We start from the raw sequence: 20,532 nt of genomic DNA, 5'->3' as shown, positions 1-20,532 counted from the left end.
AAATCCCTTCTAACGAGCCAGGCAGCAGGCAGCTCCTACTGCACAGCAGTGCAAAACCAAGAAAAGGGCCTGCAAAGTCTGACCAACAGGGGAAAATACCATTGTTCCAGCACATTTAGAAATTTTGTCAGAACATTGAAAATCTCTCACTGTTGCTATAAATATAGAAAGATGAAAAATAGTAAAACCAACATTTATTCATTATGTTGTGCTGCTGCTGCTAAGTCACTTCAGTCGTGTCCGACTCTGTGCGACCCCATAGATGGCAGCCCACTAGGCTCCTCCGTCCCTGGGATTCTCCAGGCAAGAACACTGGAGTGGGTTGCCATTTCCTTCTCCAATGCATGAAAGTGAAAAGTGAAAGGGAAGTCCCTCAGTAGACTCTGACTCTTCCCGATCCGTGCCATTAAAAACATTAAGAATTAAGGTGCTTTATTTCTTCATATAAAAAGTTACATTGTTAAAAAAAAAACTTATAAAAAGAGAAACTAATTCTCTCTTCAATTGCTCAATCTGTTAAAATTGCTCTGTTGTAACAAATGTATCACTCTGGTGGGAGAGGTTGTTAATAAGAAAGCTATGCACCACTACCTTGTTAATGAGAAAGCTATGTATGTTCAGGGGTGGGGAATATATTGGAATATCCCTTTTCCCTCTTAACAGTGCTGTGAAAGTAAAACCAGTCTAAAATTTTTTTAAATTTAAAAATCCAATATAGTAAATAAAATATGATACCCCAGATTGAATGCTGGTGAAATCTGACTACAAACTGTAGTTTGCAGTATTCTACCAATGCCAATTTCTTGACAAATGGAACCTGGTTTTGTAGATGCCCATGTTGTGGCAAGCTGGGTGAAGGGTATAGGAATTTATATTATCTTTTCAGCTTGTCTGTACATCTAAAACTATTCCATAATCTAGGGATTATAAATTCAGTACTGAATATTTTAATGAGATGGAACAATCCTGTTGTAAGGCCATGAGAAAGTTAGCTTTCTCTCAAAATCTTGTCTCTTATGACATTTCGCATTCTAAATAACTATCTGGTTCATGTGTCAGTGAGGCAGCAGGAAAGACAAAAGGATGATAAAAAAACAGCTACCAAATGTAAAGCAATGTATTTACTGTTAATTTGACTCAACCTAAATTTGGTTTTATTGCAAAATGGTTCAATTTTTTAATTTTTTAAAGATTCAGATGGCTGATCTGATCTGCTATCAGATGAGCCACTATCATTTGGGCCAGATGAGGATGCTGTGAAATGATTCAGAACCCAATACCTCTGGGCAAAGGTTAGGAACAGATAATCACAGAAAAGGAGAAGTGGCTCCACCTCACATGTAATGAGGGAACTACAGATTACAGCTACACTGTGATAACTTTCCTCCCAGTTAGACAGGCGAAGACTGAGGGAGGAGGGAAGTGAGGCCTGGGAGGAGGCTCTTTCCACCTGGCTGGTGGGAGAGTGAAACGGCACATCTGCCCTTTGACCCGGCATTCACCTCTCTGATGAATGCGGGCATTCTGCAGGCACAGTTCTGCAGACACACCTGCACAAGTACAACAACCTGCGTCAGGCTGCTAGGAGGAAGGCTGGAAACAACCAAGACCCACCTAGGAGGGACCTGCTGGTAAACCACGTGGCCACCTGCCAACTGCAGAGGGGAATTTGCACAATGAGGGGGATCTGGCAAAACTGCCTTAAAGGACAATGCAGCTAGTCACTAAAATGGAATGACCAGAGCCTGAGTGACACAAGAGGAAGTCTCTAGCCACAAAATGTTCCATCTGTGAGCTCTGAAAGTTGTTTTTTTTTTTTTTTTTTTGAAGATGGTTCTGACCGAAAAAAGTCTGCCTATATATACAGAGAGAAAGAGGGATTAAATATGGGAAAATGTTGACACTTGCTGAATCAATTCTTATAATTTTTCTGTAAATTTGAAAATGTTTAAAAGCAGTTTAAAATGGGCTGTCTATACAGAACAAGAGGAAAGGAATGGATGAAGATGGGGTAGGAGTGAGATTTCTCTTGTATCATTTTATTTTTCTAGCCATATAATCATTGTAGCCATTTTTTCATTTAATCACTTTCTTAGAATAAGATAATTAAAACAAACAAACGAATTCTACTTCCTCATATGGTTCGTCTCCATGACAAAGCACAGAAGCAAGACATGAGACAGCACTCCAGAGGCACCAAACACTGGAGGTCGACTTGGAAAGGGGCAGTATAGGGCCTGGGGTGCACCATTCCCCTGCTCCGCACCATCTTGGGGAAAGCAGTCTGGAGCCTCGACCAAAACAAGGATGGCAACACACAGCTTATACCTCCTCCCACCCAGCCGTGCCCACTCCAGGTGTCAATCCTTCATGCTCACACAGATGAGAAAGGACATGCAGTACAGTCATAATTGTAATAGGTGAAAATTGGAGGTGTTCTGGATGTCCACCAACAGAGAACTAGTTCAATAGATTACCACAGCACAGGTCTTACTATAAAATATAAAATGATTTAATTTATTAAGTAAAATGATCACTATAATAATATTAAATTCAAAATCAAGACACTGTGATGATATTGGCATTGTTGTCATTCAGTCAACAACAAAAGAGTTGTTTGACTCTTTGCGACCCCATGGACTACAGCACGCTGGGCTTCTCTGTCCTTCACTCTCTCCCAGCATATTGGCATACAGATAGAGAAGTAGGTCAATGGAACAGAATAGAGTCCAGAAATGGACTCACATTCACTTGGTCAGCTGATTTTCAGTGAAAGTGCCAACAGCTGTCAATGAGAAAGGAAAACCTTCTCAACAAGCTGGACTAATTGGTTATCTATATGGAAAAATGAACCTTAACTCACCACTCACACCACACATGTGAAAATAACTAGAAGTGAATCACAGTCTTAACTGCAAACACCAAAACTAAAACTGAATAGGAGAAAACATACATGCATTCGAAATAAGCAACAATGTCTTAGGCTAGAAAAGACACTAGCCATACAATAAAAACTTGACAAATGAACTTCATCAACATGAACAACCTGTGCTCATCAAAAGGCTCCCTAACCAGAAGGGAAAGAGACACGTGTACCCCAATGTTCATCGCAGCACTGTTTATAATAGCCAGGACATGGAAGCAACCTAGATGTCCATCAGCAGATGAATGGATAAGAAAGCTGTGGTACATATACACAATGGAGTATTACTCAGCCATTAAAAAGAATACATTTGAATCAGTTCTAATGAGGTGGATAAAACTGGAGCCTATTATACAGAGTGAAGTAAGTCAGAAAGAAAAACATAAATACAGTATACTAATGCATATATATGGAATTTAGGAAGATGGTAACAATAACCTGGTGTACGAGACAGCAAAAGAGACACTGATGTATAGAACAGTCTTATGGACTCTGTGGGAGAGGGAGAGGGTGGGAAGATTTGGGAGAATGACATTGAAACATGTAAAATATCATGTAAGAAACGAGTTGCCAGTCCAGGTTCGATACACGATACTGGATGCTTGGGGCTAGTGCACTGGGACGACCCAGAGGGATGGTATGGGGAGGGAGGAGGGAGGAGGGTTCAGGATGGGGAACACATGTATACCTGTGGCGGATTCATTTTGATATTTGGCAAAACTAATACAATTATGTAAAGTTTAAAAATAAAATAAAATTAAAAAAAATAAAAAAGTAATATGGATGATATTGAAAATAAAAAAAAAAGAAAATGAAAAGGCAAGTCATAAACAGAAAGAAAATATTTGTAATACATCTACCTGACAAATGACTTGTATCCAGACTATTTAAAGAATTCCTACAAAGACAGTATGGAGATTCCTCAAAAAACTGAGAGTAGAACTACCATATGACCCAGCAATCCCACTACTTAGCATATATCCTAAGGAAACCAAAATTGAAAAAGGCACATGTACCCCAATGTTCGCTGCAGCACCATTTACAATAGCTAGGATATGGAAGCAACCTAGATGTCCATCATCAGATGAATGGATAAAGAAGCTGTGGTACATATATACAATGGAATATTACTCAGCCATAAAAAGGAATGCATTTGAGTCAGTTCTGATAAGGTGGATGAACCTAGAGCCTATTATACAGAGTGAAGTAAGTCAGAAAGAGAAAAACAAATATTGTATTAGTTTAGTTCAATCACTCAGTTGTGTCCGACTCTTTGCAACCCCATGAATCACAGCACGCCAGGGCTCCCTGTCCATCACCAACTCCCAGAGTCTACTCAAACTCATGTCCATCGAGTCAGTGATGCCATCCAGCCATCTCATCCTCTGTTGTCCCCTTTTCCTCCTGCTCCCAATCCCTCCCAGCATCAGGGTCTTTTCCAATGAGTCAACTCTTCGCATGAGGTGGCCAAAGTATTGGAGTTTCAACTTTAGCATCATTCCTTCCAAAGAACACCCAGGACTGATCTCCTTTAGAATGGACTGGTTAGACCTCCTTGCAGTCCAAGGGACTCTCAAGAGTCTTCTCCAACACCACAGTTCAAAAGCATCAGTTCTTTACGTTTCTCTTGTTTGATATAGATAGCAGCCTTTGGTTCTATCACTAGCATTGCAAGTAAAAAGAAAAAAAAAATTAAAAAAAAAAAAGCATCAATTCTTTGGCACTCAGCTTTCTTCACAGTCTCATACCCATACGTGACCACTGGAAAAACCATAGCCTTGACTAGACGGACCTTTATTGGCAAAGAAATGTCTCTGCTTTTCAATATGCTATCTAGGTTGGTCATAACTTTCCCTTCAAGGAGTAAATGTCTTTTAATTTCATGGCTGCAATCACCATCTGCAGTGATTTTGGAGCCCCCAAAAATAAAGTCTGACACTGTTTCCACTGTTTCCCCATCTATTTCCCATGAAGTAACACACATATATGGAATCTAGAAAGATGGTACAGATGAACCTATTTATAGGACAACAATAGAGACAGACATAGAGAACAGACTTATGGACACAGGTCGGCAGTGGGGGAGGAAGGACAGGTTGGGACAAATGGAGAGAGTAACATGGAAGCATATATACTACCATGTGTAAAACAGATAACTAATGGGAATTTACTGTATGACTCAGGGAACTCAAACTGGAGCTCTGTAACAACCTAGAGGAGTGGGATGGGGGGTGGAGGTGGGAAGGAGGTTAAAGAGGGAGGGGTCACATGTATATCTATGACTGACTCGTGTTAATGTATGGCAGAGGTCAACACAATATTGTGAAGCAATTTTCCTTCAGCTAACGGTAAGTTAAAAGAAAAAAAAAGATTCCTACAAATCAAATAAGAAAAAAAGGCAAGTGATCTAATGAAAACAATTTTTTGAGGAAAGACTAAAGTAAGTACTCAACTAAGTTATTTAAATAGACAAAAAGCACACGGGAAAGTGCTCAACATCACCTGCCATCAGGGAAATGCAAATTAATTTCACAATGAGATATCACCATGCCCCACCAGAAGGGCTACAATGTAAAAGACTGAGAATACTAAGTGTTGACAAGAATGCTGAGCAAACAAATCTCATATAGTGTTGGTGGAAGCATAAAATTTTACAACTGCTTTGGAAAACTGCTTGGAATTTTCTTATGAAGTTAAACATACATTTGCCCTATGACCCAACAATAGCACTCCTAGCGGGTCTACCCAAGAGAAAACGTTTGTCCACACAAAGACCTCCATTTTTGTCACAAAAGTCTATAGAAGCCCTGTTCATAATAGTTCAAAACTGGAAAAAGACCCAAGTGGCCACAGGAGAATGAATAAATGAAGGGTGGTATAGCCATAATATGAAGCAAAAAGGAATGAATTACTGACATAACCAATAATATGGATGTATCTCAAAATAAGCCAAGCAGAAAAGGCTGGTTTTGATGAAGTTCAAGAACAGGCAGTACTAGTCTATGAAGTTGAAGTAGTGATAATCTCTGGGGCTCTGGGTTGAGAGGGTGGGTATTAGTTTGCTTGAGCTGCCATGACGAAATACCATAGAAACAATAACAAAAATTTATTATCTCATAGTTTCGGAGGTTAAAGTCTGAGATTCATGTGTCAGTAGGGCTGGTTTCTCCTGAGGCCTTTTCCATGGCTTGGAGATGACAGTCTTCTCTCTGCATCCTTACATGGCGTTTCATCTATTTGTGTGTGTCTATATCCTAATCTCTTCTTCTTATAAAGACACCAGTCATATTGGATTAGGGTTACCACTTGCAAGACCTCATTTTAATTTAATTATACCTCTATAAAGGCTCAATCGCCAAATACAGTAACATTCTGAGGTACTGAAGATTAGGATTTTAACATGTAAATTTTGTGGGACACAATACAGCCCATAGTTCTCCTTAAGAATGAGAATGAGGCAAGGATATCTGCATTCTTATTCATCAGAGTGGTAGATTCCTTAGCTAGCTCAATAAAGGCAAGGAACTAAAATGTATCCATAACAGAATGGGAGAAATAAAAATGTCCATATTTACAGATGACATGATTGTCTACAAAGAAAATTTCAAGAATCTACATCATACTCAATGGTGAAAAGCTGAAAGCATTTACTCTAAGATCAGGAACAAGACAAGAATGCCCATTCTCACTACTTTTGGGCAACACAGTATTGGAAGTCCTAGCCACAGCAATTAGACAAGAAAGAGAAACAAAATGAATCCAAACTGGAAAGAAAGAAGTAAAGCTGTCACTGTTTAAAGATGACATGATACTATATATAGTAAATCCCCTACATACAAATAGTCAAGCTGCAAACTTTCAAAGATATGAATGTGCATTCCCTCGACATCAGGGGCGAATTAAAGTGAAACTTGCCCTCCATCTCCTATTGCTGGTGATCCTTCAGCCCTACCATCTCTCACCTCCTCTACCTCCTCCAGTTAATGATTCTTCTTGTCTGTTCACTTGATGCCAGACCCAGTATGCTAGCTGTTGTACTGTACTTTTCAGTTACTGTAAGATTTAAAAATGTTTTATTTTGTGTGTTTATTTTCATGTATCATTTATGTGAAAAGTATTATAAACTTATTACAGTACAGTACTATATAGCCACACAATTGCACTCATCTCACATGCTAGTAAAGTAATGCTCAAAATTCTCCAAGCCAGGCTTCAGCAATACGTGAACCGTGAACTTCCTGATGCTCAAGCTGGTTTTAGAAAAGGCAGAGGAACCAGAGATCAAATTGCCAACATCCGCTGGATCATGGAAAAAGCAAGAGAGTTCCAGAAAAACATCTATTTCTGCTTTATTGACTATGCCAAAGCCTTTGACTGTGTGGATCACAATAAACTGTGGGAAATTCTGAAAGAGATGAGAATACCAGACCACCTGACCTGCCTCTTGAGAAATCTATGCAGGTCAGGAAGCAACAGTTAGAACTGGACATGGAACAACAGACTGGTTCCAAATAGGAAAAGGAGTATGTCAAGGCTGTATATTGTCACCCTCCTTATTTAACTTATATGCAGAGTACATCATGAGAAATGCTAGGCTGGAAGAAACACAAGCTGGAATCAAGATTGCCGGGAGAAATATCAATAACCTCAGATATGCATATGACACCACCCTTATGGCAGAAAGTGAAGAAGAACTCAAAAGCCTCTTGATGAAAGTGAAAGTGGAGAGTGAAAAAGTTGGCTTAAAGCTCAACATTCAGAAAACGAAGATCATGGCATCCGGTCCCATCACTTCATGGGAAATAAATGGGGAAACAGTGGAAACAGTGTCAGACTTTATTTTTTGGGGCTCCAAAATCACTGCAGATGGTGACTGCAGCAAGGAAATTAAAAGACACTTACTCCTTGGAAGGAAAGTTATGACCAACCTAGACAGCATATTAAAAAGCAGAGACATTACTTTGCCAACAAAGGTCTGTCTAGTCAAGGCTATGGGTTTTCCAGTAGTCATGTATGGATGTGAGAGTTGGACTATAAAGAAAACTGAGTGCCAAAGAATTGATGCTTTTGAACTATGGTGTTGGAGAAGACTCTTGAGAGTCCTTTGGACTGCAAGGAGATCCAACCAGTCCATCCTAAAGGAAATCAGTCCTGAATATTCATTGGAAGGACTGATGTTGAAGCTGAAACTCCAGTATTTTGGCCATGTGATGGGAAGAACTGACTCATTGGAAAAGACCCTAATGCTGGGAAAGATTGAAGGTAGGAGGAGAAGGGGACGACAGAGGATGAGATGGTTGGATGACATCACTGACTCAACAGACATGAGTTTGAGCAAGCTCCGGGAGTTGGTGATGGACAGGGAAGCCTGGCGTGCTGCAGTTCATGAGGTCACAAAGAGTTGGACACGAGTGAACGTCTGAACTGCACTGAGGCTAACTTTGTTGGACTTATGAACAAATTGGACTTATGAACATACTCTCAGAATGGAGTTTGTTTGTATGTAGGAAACTTACTTTATAAAAAATCCTAAAGATACCACCAAAAAGCTATGGGAACTAGTAAATGAATTCAGTAACGTTGCTGGATATGGAATTAATATACAGGAATTGGTTGGATTCCTATATGGTCACAATGAACTATCAGAAAGAGAACTTAAGAAAACAAACCCATTTATAATTTCATTAAAAAGAACAAAAGCACCCAAGAATAAATCCAAATAAGGAGGTAAAAGATCCATACTCAAAAAACTCTAGACATTGATGAAAAAAATTTAAGGCAACACAAATGGAAAGATATACTGTGCTCCTGGACTAGAAGAATTAATATTGTTAAAATAATCATTCTACCCAGGGCAATCTACACATTCACTGCAATCTCTATGAAAATATCATTGTTATTTTTCACAGAAAAAGAACAAATAATTCTAAAGTTTGTACGGAAACACAAAAGACCCTGAATAGCAAAAACAATCTTGAGAGAGAACATAGTTGAAATTATCAGGTTCCCTGACTTCAGACTATACTACAAAGCTACAGTAATCAAAGCTGTATGGTACAGGCACAAAAACAGCCACAAAGATCAATAGAACAGAATAGAGAGCCCAGAAATGAACCCACACTTAAATGATCAATTACTCTATGGCAAAGGAAGCAAGAATATACAATAGGTAAAAGATAGCCCAATAAATGACGTTAGGAAAACTGGACAGCTAAGTGCGAAAGAACCAAAGTGAACTATGTTTCACCATATAGTAAAATAAATGCAAAACGGTCTAAAGGTTTAAATGTAAGACCTGAAACCATAAAATTCTTAGAAGAAAACATAGACAGTATCCTCTTTGACATCAGTCTTAGAAATATTTATTGGATATGTCTCCTCAAGCAAGAGAAACAAAAGCAAAAGTAAGCACAGGAAGTTGCATCAAATTAAAAAGCTTTTGCACAGTGAAGGAAGCTATCCACAAAATGAAAATCTTGCCTACTGAATGGGAGGAGATATTTACAAACCATATATCTGATAAGGGGTTAATAGCCAAAAGATACAAAAAAACTCAAAACTCAACATCACCCTGATTAAAAAAATGGGAAGAAGACTTGAATAGAATTTTTTTCTCCAAAGAAGACATACAGATGGTCAACAGACACATGAAAAGATGGTCAACATTACTAATCATCAGGGAAATGCAAGTAAAAACCATAAAGAGATATTACCTCACATCTGTCAGAATGGCTGTTATCAAAAAGATAACAAATAACAAGTGTTTTAGGAAGGATGTGGAGAAAAGGGAACCCTCATGCTCTGTTGGTGAGAAAGTAAACTTGTGCAGCCACTATGAACAACAGTAAAAGAATTAAATATAGAACTCAAAAAATTAAATACAGAACTACCATATCATCCAGCAATTCTACTCCTGGGCATTTTTCTGAGAAAAACAAAAACACTAATTTGGACACTCCTATAAACATAGGAGCATTGCTGCATATAAACTGCAGCATTATTTATAATGGCCAAGATATGGAAGCAAACTAAATATTCCATGATAGATGAACGGATAAAGAAGATATGATAGAGACAGACAGATAGAGATATATACACATATAGAGATATATACACAATGGAATATATATATATACACACACACACATACAAAATGAAAAATTTTTTCAATCAGATAGAGATATATACACAATGGAATATATATATATATATACATATACACACACAAAATGAAAACTTTTTTCAATCACTAAGTCATGTCTGCTCCGTGGACTGCATCTCACCAGGCTTCCCTGTCCTTTACTATCTCCTAGAGTCTGTTCAAATTCATGTCTTTGAGTTGGTGATGTTATCTAACCATCGCCACCCTATTCTCCTTTTGCCTTCGATCTTTACCATCATCAGGGTCTTTTTCAATTAGTTGGCTCTTTACATCAGGTGGCCAAAGCATTGGAGCTTCAGCTATAGCATCAGTCTTTCCAATGAATATCCAGGGTTGATTTCTTTTAGAATTGACTGGTGTGAACTCCTTGCTGTCCAAGGGACTCTCAAACATCTTCTCCAGCACCACAATTCAAAAGCATCAGTTCTTCAGTGTTCAGCGTTCTTTTATGGTCCAACTCTCACATCCATACACAACTACTGGAAAAACCATAGCTTTGACTATACTGACCTTTGTTGGCAAAGTGATGTCTCTGCTTTTTAATACGCTGTCTAGGTTTGTCATAGCTATTCCTCCAAGGAGCAAACATCTTTTAATTTCATGGCTCCAGTCACCATGAATGAAATGTTACTCAGCCATAAAAAAGATGAAACCTTACCATTTCCAATAACACGTTTAGACTTTCAGGGTATTATGCTAAGTGAAATCATTTGGAAGGAGAGAAACACTGGCACAAGTGGGTCCTGTGCCTGTGCCTCTTCCACTCACCGGTCCCATGGGACACACAGCAGCAGGCACTGGGGGCACTGCCAGGCCCCAAGGATGGGACACAGTGTCCAACACTGTACTTCCTTCAACAAGCTGGGCAACATCACCAAAACAGCTGGACGGGAGGCTGGGATGAGAATCCAAGAAGCTTTGGATAGGGGGGGCAACTTTGTCAGCTTTCAGGCCCCAATGACAAATTCTGATGAATATTCCACTTATCAGTAGACAAGACCCAGGAAAGGAAGAGGGAAATCTTTCCAGGCCCACATAAATCTTGCCACTTTCAGGTGGTGAGCTTCTGGGTTTCCTCTTCTCAACGCTTCTCAGTAATATCTAAATTTCTATGAAGAACATGTATTATATTTGCAATTGGGAGAAAAGCCAACCTATTTAAAAATAAGCTAATAAAATCTCCATGCTCTTTCAAGATTCAAAACTTCCAGTCATTACAGAGTCAGAGCCAGCTGTCTCCATGTCTGTTTACGTATGGAAATTTTAATTTCTACTTAGCTGTCCTAAATCTCTCTGAGGAAAAATGTGGTCAAGCAATTCCAAAAGAAAGGACTCTGAATGTAATTCTGCTTTCCGAGAACATGTTTTTGCAAAAAGCTTTCTAGATTGCTCTAAACTGAAAGTATGTTTTGTTCAAAGGCAGAAAATTTTTCCTAAACTTGAGGAACTTCACCCATTTGCACCATCAATCAGGCAGCTAGGAGGGTGAACACAGGTCCTGAGAGGCCACATCCTGGCCAGATGACAGTGGGGGAGCCCCTTCACCCCAACGCGAGGCTACAGGGACTCCCTGGGAAAATTGTATGTCAGATGCCAAGGTGGAGGCAGTGAGGAGCTGATTAATCATCACTCACTTTACTTTTCTTATTTATTTTTTAAAAGAAGACTTGCTCTAAAAATATTTGACAGTTTAGTCATCTCAGCCAAGAGGAGCCTTTGGCATCGCACTGGAGAAGCAATCTCGGCCTCAAGCCCTTAGATGAAGTGGCATTTAAGAGCTTTCCAGACAGGACAGGATAATTACAGAGAGGCCCTGGCATAGGCTGCAGTGACATTCAAGCCTGAAGTGGAAGCAACCTCTTATCTTTAACAAAGAGCTCTGATGATCGACACTGAAAGGAAAGTGCTGTGTCTGGGATGCTTTTTTTTTTTTTTAACCCTGTAAGAAAAAAAAATGTCATTGTGTAAATAAAGAGCTACATGAAGGAGTAAGGAAATAAGAGTGGCCTTGCCCCACTCTTCAGGTCCAGGTGTCTGGATACAGAGTGATTCCAACATTGTTCTGGCAACTGCACAGCCTCAAGCAGAACATGGCTGAGCCCAGGGAGATTAGGGTCTCCTCTGCATGCTCAGGCTCCACCCACATCAGAGTTGGCCTGGTGGCATTTGCACAGTCACTTGGACTCTTTCTTTCCTGTTCAGTTCCTTCATCTTTGCTCCTGATCAACCAAAGGCAGTTCAGAACGCAACAGCTCTGCTTATTTAGAGGGCTTCCTTTCAGGGCACTGATATGCTGGCAGCTCTGGGAGAAGATAGCTAGAGAGAACTGGAATCTACTCACAGCACCACTGTCCTAGTAAAAAAAAAAAAAAAAAAACAAAAACGAGTGAAGGGAGGGAAGAATGAGGGGAGGGAAAGGGGAGAGGACCTAAGTGTCCCTTAGCAGGGCTCTGAAGCTGAGGGACAGGCCTTTCCTGATGGCTCAGATGGTGAAGAATCTGCCTGCAATGCGAGAGATCTGGGTTCCGTTTCTGGGTTGGGAAGATTCTCTGGAGGAGGGCATGGAAACCCACTCCAGTATTCTTGCCTGGAGATCCCCATTGACAGAGGAGCCTGGTGGGCTACAGTTCATGGGGTTGGACACCACTGAGTGACTAAACACAGCACGAAGCTGAGGGACAGTCTCAGGAAGCAATATCGGGCTGGGAGCATCTGCCTACTCCTGCAATTGATTATTTTTTAGGCAGCATAGTTTATTTTGCAGACAAAATTTTTTGAAGCTTGGTTTAAGACAGAGGATGATGGGGAGAATAGACAGCAGTTGCCCACTTTGCCACAGAAGCTCTTAGGCTCCTCATACATGTAGGGAGTGGGGAAGGGAGGGAGGAGCTTCTCTGCAGCAGGTCCTGACTTTAGGAAGAAAGGCTACCATTTCAGCTGTTCCCGAGGATACTCCCTGCACGTGATGTATCCCCACAGGAGGACACTGGCTAGACCCCCATCCACACCAGGGTTCCTTGACCAATCATCTAGGACAAAACAGTAACAGCCATGCTCTCCTGCACCCATTTTTGGAGAAGCAGCACAGGCTGCTGAAAAGTCACAGCCTGCTGACCAGGAGGCCCCAAGCTTATATTTAGAGGCCTGCAGTTTTATCCAATTTGCAGTCAGAGCAGCAGCTATGAGGGGTCCTTTAGACATGATGTTAAGAACATGGGAATAGACAGCTATAACCCCACATCTGCATGGGATGCCAGTTTATTTTAGGAGACTCTAAATTCAGCATAAGATGCATTCAACAAAAAATTCTGGCCTCATCCAGCACAGTCCTCCTGGAATATTCTGAGATATAAAATAATGTACCAGGAGAACACAGGCCTTCCCTGTTCATCTGTTCAAGCATATATCACTAGTAACTTCTCATTTTTAAAATCCCCAATTGGATCTCTAGCAAGTCCATTGGAATTCTCTCAAAACACACTCGACAGAGCTCTCACCCCAGAGCCAGGCCAAGGTGGAGTGAGCCATCTGCTCCCATGCTGTCCCCTCTCCCTTGTTCCTGCAGGGGGCAGAAAGCTGGGAGGGGCAGCCAGGAGGGTGGGTGGTCATTTAAGGGCTCCCACTCCTCAGACCCCCTCTGAGTGGGCTCCTTGGGTGTGTTTCTGGGTTCCACTCTTTAGACTAAAGAATGCTCACAGGTTCTAATAAGTCATAAGAATCTGACCTGGAAGTGGGGCGAGGACTTGGACTAAACTGGCCAAATTGAGCTCACTGGTGCAGAGCCCTCCGCTCTCCCCTGCCTTCTTTCAACACCCAGGTTCTTGCAAGGGTGGGCCCAAGTCCAGAACTCCTATACAACTCGATCATGCGGCTTCACACTCCACCCTCCGACACACTCACGAGTTCTGTCTGCAAATACATCCAGCTCTTATGATAGGTGGGAGAGAAGGAGAGAGGGAAAGGAGGAAGGAGGAAAAGGAGGGAAAGGGAGAGAACAGAGAAGGAGGGAAGTCAACTAGTTGGTTCGTAGTTGGGTAGTGACTGCTAGTAGTGACTAGCACCCAGGTGCTGCTAGTGGTATAGAACCTGCCCACCAATGCAGGAGACATAAGAGATCTGGGTTCGATCCCTGGGTTGGGACGATCCCCTGGAGGAGGGCATGGCAACCCACTCCAGTATTCTTGCCTGGAGAATCCCATGGACAGAGGAGCCTGGCGGGCTGCAGTCCACAGGGTCACACAGAGTCAGACACGACTGAGCAACTGAGCATACACACGTGCACACAGTGACTGGCTAGTCAGTTAGTCGAGCTCTAACAGGGATCTTGCCTGTGGCCCCGGGGCAGCAGATGGCTGACAGCCTCTCAGTGAGCATGGAGTGAGGACAGGAGGACCACGTTCCTTGGCAGCATGTGGAGGGCACGGGTGCAGCAGTGTACACAGGGGGCGGGTTCTGGCCCAGAAGGCATGGCTTCTCGGTTCTTCCCAGACAGACTGCTGCAAACACAGGTGCCTCACCTCTCACTGGACACAGTTGGACCACATAGACACCTGGTGGCCTCGGGTGGGCTGGGAATGCTGAGCTGTGGGTGTCCCGGATGTCCGGATGTCCCGGAGAAGGTGGATGCCCCCAAAGCTAGCCTGAAGCTATAGGAGTGAGGCAGAACTGGTGCCCAAGAGCTTGGGTAGGGTGTCCCCTCAGTCCGGGCAGATGCTTCAGTCAGACAGGCTGCATCTGCCGCAGAGTGCACCCCTCAGCTCCTTTCATACATACTAAGCACCACTGGACACCTGGGAGAACTGAAGCACTGGTGCTGTGTGCTCCCCCCGCCCACACGGCAGGCAGATGTGTCCTGCTCTGAGCCCCCCAGACCTGTGTGAGCTGGTCTGTTCCTGGTGCCTAGGGCAGGGCCAGGCCCCCCACAGCCCTAACTGAGGTCACCGAGCGAGCCACTAAAGGCCGGAGGATGAGCTGTCAAGATCCCCCAAAGTGCAGATGAGGAAACACGCCCAACCCAAGCTCTGCCTGATGGGTTCTCTGTGCCAGTGGGATCCAGCCCAACCTGGCTTGCCCGTCACCCTCTTGTCTACACAGAGCAGGCCCTGCATCCAAAGACAGCTGGCCTTCAGCTGACCAACTGGCTAGACACGGAAGGAAAAGCCACAAAATAAGCCTGCACAATATCACCTCTCGTGAACAGCCTATCTGGGGTTGAGGTGAGCTGCTGTCATTTGAATTGAGTCTGAGCACATGTGCGCACAGACCCCCCTCACCGACTCACTCTTTTTACTTCAAGTTAATTCAAGCTGTGATGCTGCATCCCCCAGTCACCCTAGAAACCCACAATGACAGCTTAGACCTTCTCACTGTCCTGATTCATAGATGTAGACAGGGAACACACCATCAAAGAGCCAGGGACAGCCTGGGGTCACCAAGAACCTGGGAATAAGCACTTTACACTCTCTTTAAAGAAAAAAATCCCCTTATCCACATTTATCCGAAGGGCTGGTTTTCCTAATCTAGAAGAAAGTAAGTGAGAAAGAGAAAGAAATAATAAGACAACTCTGGAACCTAAAATGAAGGTTACTAAGTGACAGAAGCCAATCTGAAAAGGTAACATACTGTATGAGTCCAACAGTGTGACATTCTGGAAAAATTACTGGAGTTAGGACTTGCCGGGGTTTAAGGGAGGAGGGATGACTAGGTGGAGTACAAAGGATTTTTAGGGCAGTGAAACTACACTGTGCAATACTATAAAGGTGGATACCTGTTATTTGTCCAAGCCCACCGAACGTTCACACCTAGAGTGAACCCTAATGTAAAATGTGGACTCTGGGTGATCATGATGTGTTGAAGTAGGTTCATCAGTTGTAACAGACGCACCATCCTGGTGAGGGAGGCTGATAATGGGGGAGGTAGGGAGAAGCAGCTGGGAGTTATATGAGAAATCTCTGTACCTGCCCCTCAGTTTTGCTGTGAACCTAAAACTAAAATAACAAGTCTACTTAAAAAAAAAAAAGACAATCCTGACATATGAAATCCCTGTTATCATGGCAACCTCATGCAGGGGTATTTCTAAAGCACCCAGTCTATTCCCTTCCCATCCATTTAAAAAGGGGGAAAAAAGAAAGAGTGGGGTGAGGGTGAGGGAAATTCAGAATTAAACCAGGTCCCATCACAGAACCCAACATTCTGCATTTGTTCAAAAAATACTCTGGACAATTTTGTTCAAGAGCCAGGGACCCCTCAGCAAAGCCAGCCCAGGCTGTCAGCCTAGACCCTGGTGCGGTCAAATGGAGACAGACCCCTCCTCAAGTCACACAGCAGGAGCGCTCCAACCCAGCCCGACAACCCCAGAGAATACAGCACCCAAGGAGCCCAGGGAAGTGACACCCAGGACTTCAACACCACCCGAAACGAGAAAAACTCTCCCCTTTTCAGACATTGGTCTACTCACCGCCTTCCCTTGGCGAGGAAACCCATGAAACTCACAAACAAGCAGAGCCAGGGGGTACCCACAGGCCTGGGCAGCCCCATTGGCCACTCCTGCCTGGGACAGCTTGCTGCCTGAGACCCCAAGCAGGTCACCAAGGAGCAGGATGTCACCCCAGTCTCCCACGCTGGGGTGCCGCGGGCCTCCTCCTTCTGGGCACGCTGTGCTGTGGGCAGTTAGTCCAGGGTGAGGCTGGCAGGAACCCCACGAGCTCGGGGCTGGTGGTCTGGAGTGGCCCTGCCTCCCTGTTCCAGGCCTCAAGGGGCCCCAGTGGCACCCACGGCAGCCTCTTTTCTTCTCTGTCTAATTTCACAGCTGCAGGGAGACGCTGAGCCCTGACAAAGCCCGCCTGCTCCTCCAGAGCCAGCAGGAGGGGTGAGGGGAGTGCAGCCCGCAGCCCGCAGCCTGGGATGCCGACTGTCACCATGGTAACAGGAAGGGTGGGGGAGGGTGGGCGAGGAGCTGGTGGGACCTGTAGGGCCAGGGAGTCTCTACAACCATGGGCAAAGGAGGAGGCCCTGGCAGGCTGTGAGGGGCCTTGTTTCTTGTTCTGAACACCTCTGCCACCCACCTTCTCTCTTGCAGACTTTTTTAGAAGATTCTGTGGCAACAGGGCATTTAAAATGCTTCATCACCACAATGATGTAGTGTGCGGACATTTAACACATGCCTACAAGGAATACTCATCTGCTTAAAGAGTCCTTTGTTTGGAGACTATGGGTGTAGGGGGTGTGTGTGCCTCTCACATTCAGGCTTGCCTCCACACTCACATTTTACGCTCATACCTGCCTGCACCCCTCATTTGGAGAATGCTAACTGAAGCCTGGATCCTCAGGGTGTGTCAGCTCCCCTGAGCCCTGTCCGTGAATGTGACACAGACTTACTTGTTTGTTTCCAGCTGTGCACCTGTAAGGTGAGTAAGGTGAATACGGTCATCATGGAGTTTTCTGCCAAGATCACCAAGGAGATACATGCCTTGCTGAGGTCATTTCCTCTGTAAGTGATAAGCCTGGACTGAATGGTGTGTCATATACTTTTGAAAGTGCCAAAACCACAACTGGCCAGCACTGAGCAGACCTAGGGCACGGGTGTGAAGCAGAAAACTGCGAGGCCAGCCATCTTTCCTGGCCCAGTTCGCCAACACCTTGAGAAGTGGTGTCTCAGCTTCCCACCGGACCTGAGTGTCCTTCACTCCCCTGTCCAGGATCTCATTAACATCTTCATAATTCAATGTCTGCAGGCCTACAAATGCCCACTGAAGTCCCCTTGGTGAGGGGCCTGGGAGGACACAGTGGGTTTGAAACCTCAAAGTCTTCACTTTTCACTCTATGAATTTATCTATACATGTACACTTGTGGTAGCATCAAAACAACTTGCAAAGAGAATGTGCTAATATGTTCCTTAGGGCGTTCAGGAAGGAGGGGACATATGTATACCTGTGGCAGATTCATGATAATGTGTGGCAGAGGCCACAAATATCGTAGAGGAATTGTCCTCCAATAATTATATTTTGTGCTAAAGTTCTCAATATTGTACAATTATAATCTTTGACAATTATTAGTTACTCAAGAACAGTTATGTTTTATGTCATCATGTTATGTTTTATGTCAATTGTCATCACCAATAGAATGATACTGAGAAAAAAAAAAGAAAAGGTTTAGTTATTGATAATGAAAGTTTTTAGGTTGATTCATAATTCCTCATTGGAAGTTCAAGGAGAGGCAAAGAATAATTTTTTAGTATGTTGTAAATATTAGAATTTTAAAATTAAAATGTTACATCACTTTAATAAGGTAATTCATAGAGTATACTTACTACAGTGATTTGATATGTTGTTCAGTCGCTCAGTCACATCCGACTCTTTGCAACCCCATGGACTGCAGCACACCAGGTTTCCCTATCCTTCACCATCTCCTGAGCTTGCTCAAACTCTTGTCCATTGAGTCAGTGATGCCATCCAACAGTCTTGTCCTCTGTCATCCCTTTCTTCTCCTGCCTTCAATCTTTCCAAGCACCAGGGTCTTTTCTAATGAGCTGGCTCTTTGTATTAGGTGACCAAAGTATTGGAACTTCAGCTTTAGCATCAGTCCTTCCAATGAATATATATTATGATTGACTTGTTTGTTCTCCTTGAAGTCCAAGGGACTCAGTGTACTGCTTTATCTTATCCAGAGAGATATACTTTAATCTAGATCAGAAAGTCAAGGAAAGACCCAGACATCATGACAATCCAGGGGAGATTCAGGAGAAATAACAAAAGAAGTGCGGGATCCCAAAAAGGGAAAAAGCATTAGTGAGAAGTTTGGCAAAATTTGGAAGAGTTCTGGTGACATGTTTTCATTATGAACTTAAATGATGACAAGTGCAATTTCAGCTTCAGCTACTGAAATTCAATCCTCTGAGAATATGATGTTTAAAACCTAGAACAACTCTTTCTTGGAAAAAACAGATTACAAATTTCAATTTTGAACACTTCCTTCACTTAGCCAAGAAGAGCATCTATGGACAAAGAATCCAACTTAGACCCTGCCCTGATGTCCCCAAGCTCCAGATTTCATCTGTACCTGCAGAGGGCCTGGGGACTTGAACCTGAGGGCTGCCAATTCCACCTGATTTCCAGCTGCCAGCCTTTTACCCCTGCAGCCCAGGGCAGCTCAACCCAGCACAGACCCCTGAGCATACCTTCCTTGTCCTGAAAATACAAAATGTGCCTGAAGTTATGGCACCAGAAAGAAAGGAAATGCTCAAACGAACAAAATAGATTGTCAACAGAAATCAGGACTTGATGTGAAGGAGCTCCTACTTGCCACAGCCGGAATAATTTGAGCAACAAAATAAATGACATTTAGATCTTTAATCCATCTTAATTTTATCTTTCTGGATAGTGTTAGGAGCTGCTCTAATTTCATTCTTTTGCACTTAGTTGTCCAGTTCTTCCAGCACAACTTATTGAAGAGACAATTTCTTTTCCCGTTGTGTATTCTTGCCTCCTTTGTCAAAGATAAGGCACCCATATGTGTGTGGGTTTATCTCCAGACTCTATCCTGTTCTATTGGTCTATACCTCTATTTTTGTGACAGTACCATACTGTCTTGATGACTGTAGCTTTGTAGTATTGAAATCAGGTGAGTTGATTCCTCCAGCTTCATCCTTCTTTCCCAAGATTGCTTTTGTGTTTCCATTTGAATTGTGAATTTTTTTGCTTCAATTCTGTGAAAAATGCCATTGGTAATTTGATAGGGATTGCATTGAATCTGTATATTGCTTTTGGTAGTATCGTCATTTTCACAATATTGATTCTTCCAACCCAGGAGCATGGAATATCCCTCAATCTGTTTATGTCATCTTTGATTTCTTTCATTAGTGTCTTATAGTTTTCTGCATATAGCTCTTTTGTCTCCTTCAGTTCAGTTCAGTCCAGTCACTCAGTCGTGTCCGACTCTTTGCAACCCCATGAATTGCAGCACACCAGGCCTCCCTGTCCATCACCAACTCCTGGAGTTCACTCAAACTCACGTCCATCGAGTCGGTGATGCCATCCAGCCATCTCATCCTCTGTCGTCCCCTTTTCCTCCTGCCCTCAATCCCTCCCAGCATCAGAGTCTTTTCCAATGAGTCAACTCTTCACATCAGGTGGCCAAAGTACTGGAGTTTCAGCTTTAGCATCATTCCTTCCAAAGAACACCCAGGGCTGATCTTTAGAATGGACTTGTCTCCTTAGGCAGGTTTATTCCTAGGTATTTTATTCTTTTAGTTGCAATGGTAAATAGAATTGATTTCTTTATTTCTCTGATTTCTCGTTGTCAGTATATAGGAATGCAAGTGATTTCTGTGTATTGATTTTGTATCCTGTGCCTATACTAAATTCACCGATTAGTTCTAGTGATTTTCTGATGGTATCTTTAGGGTTTTCTATGTACAGTATCATGTCATCTACAAATAGTGAGAGTTTTA

At 42.8% G+C, this 20,532-nt stretch overlaps 1 protein-coding gene across 1 annotated transcript in view; it reads right to left on the bottom strand.

Annotated features, from left to right (window-relative positions):
- The window catches only part of FGD3 (FYVE, RhoGEF and PH domain containing 3), a 63,999-nt gene extending 47,355 nt beyond the window's left edge, over nucleotides 1-16,644 (bottom strand). Inside the window, exon 1 of the mRNA XM_061426214.1 lies at nucleotides 16,543-16,644. The gene's annotated coding sequence lies outside the window, so the exon portion shown is untranslated. The remainder of the gene's footprint in view (nucleotides 1-16,542) is intronic.
- Nucleotides 16,645-20,532: the final 3,888 nt, after the last annotated feature.

Source organism: Bos javanicus, chromosome 8 (genome assembly GCF_032452875.1).
Source record: "Bos javanicus breed banteng chromosome 8, ARS-OSU_banteng_1.0, whole genome shotgun sequence".
In the NCBI taxonomy this organism is placed as follows: Eukaryota; Metazoa; Chordata; class Mammalia; order Artiodactyla; family Bovidae; genus Bos; species Bos javanicus.
The sequence above is the reverse complement of the archived record's forward strand: the minus strand, read 5'-3'. Positions and strand labels throughout refer to the sequence as shown.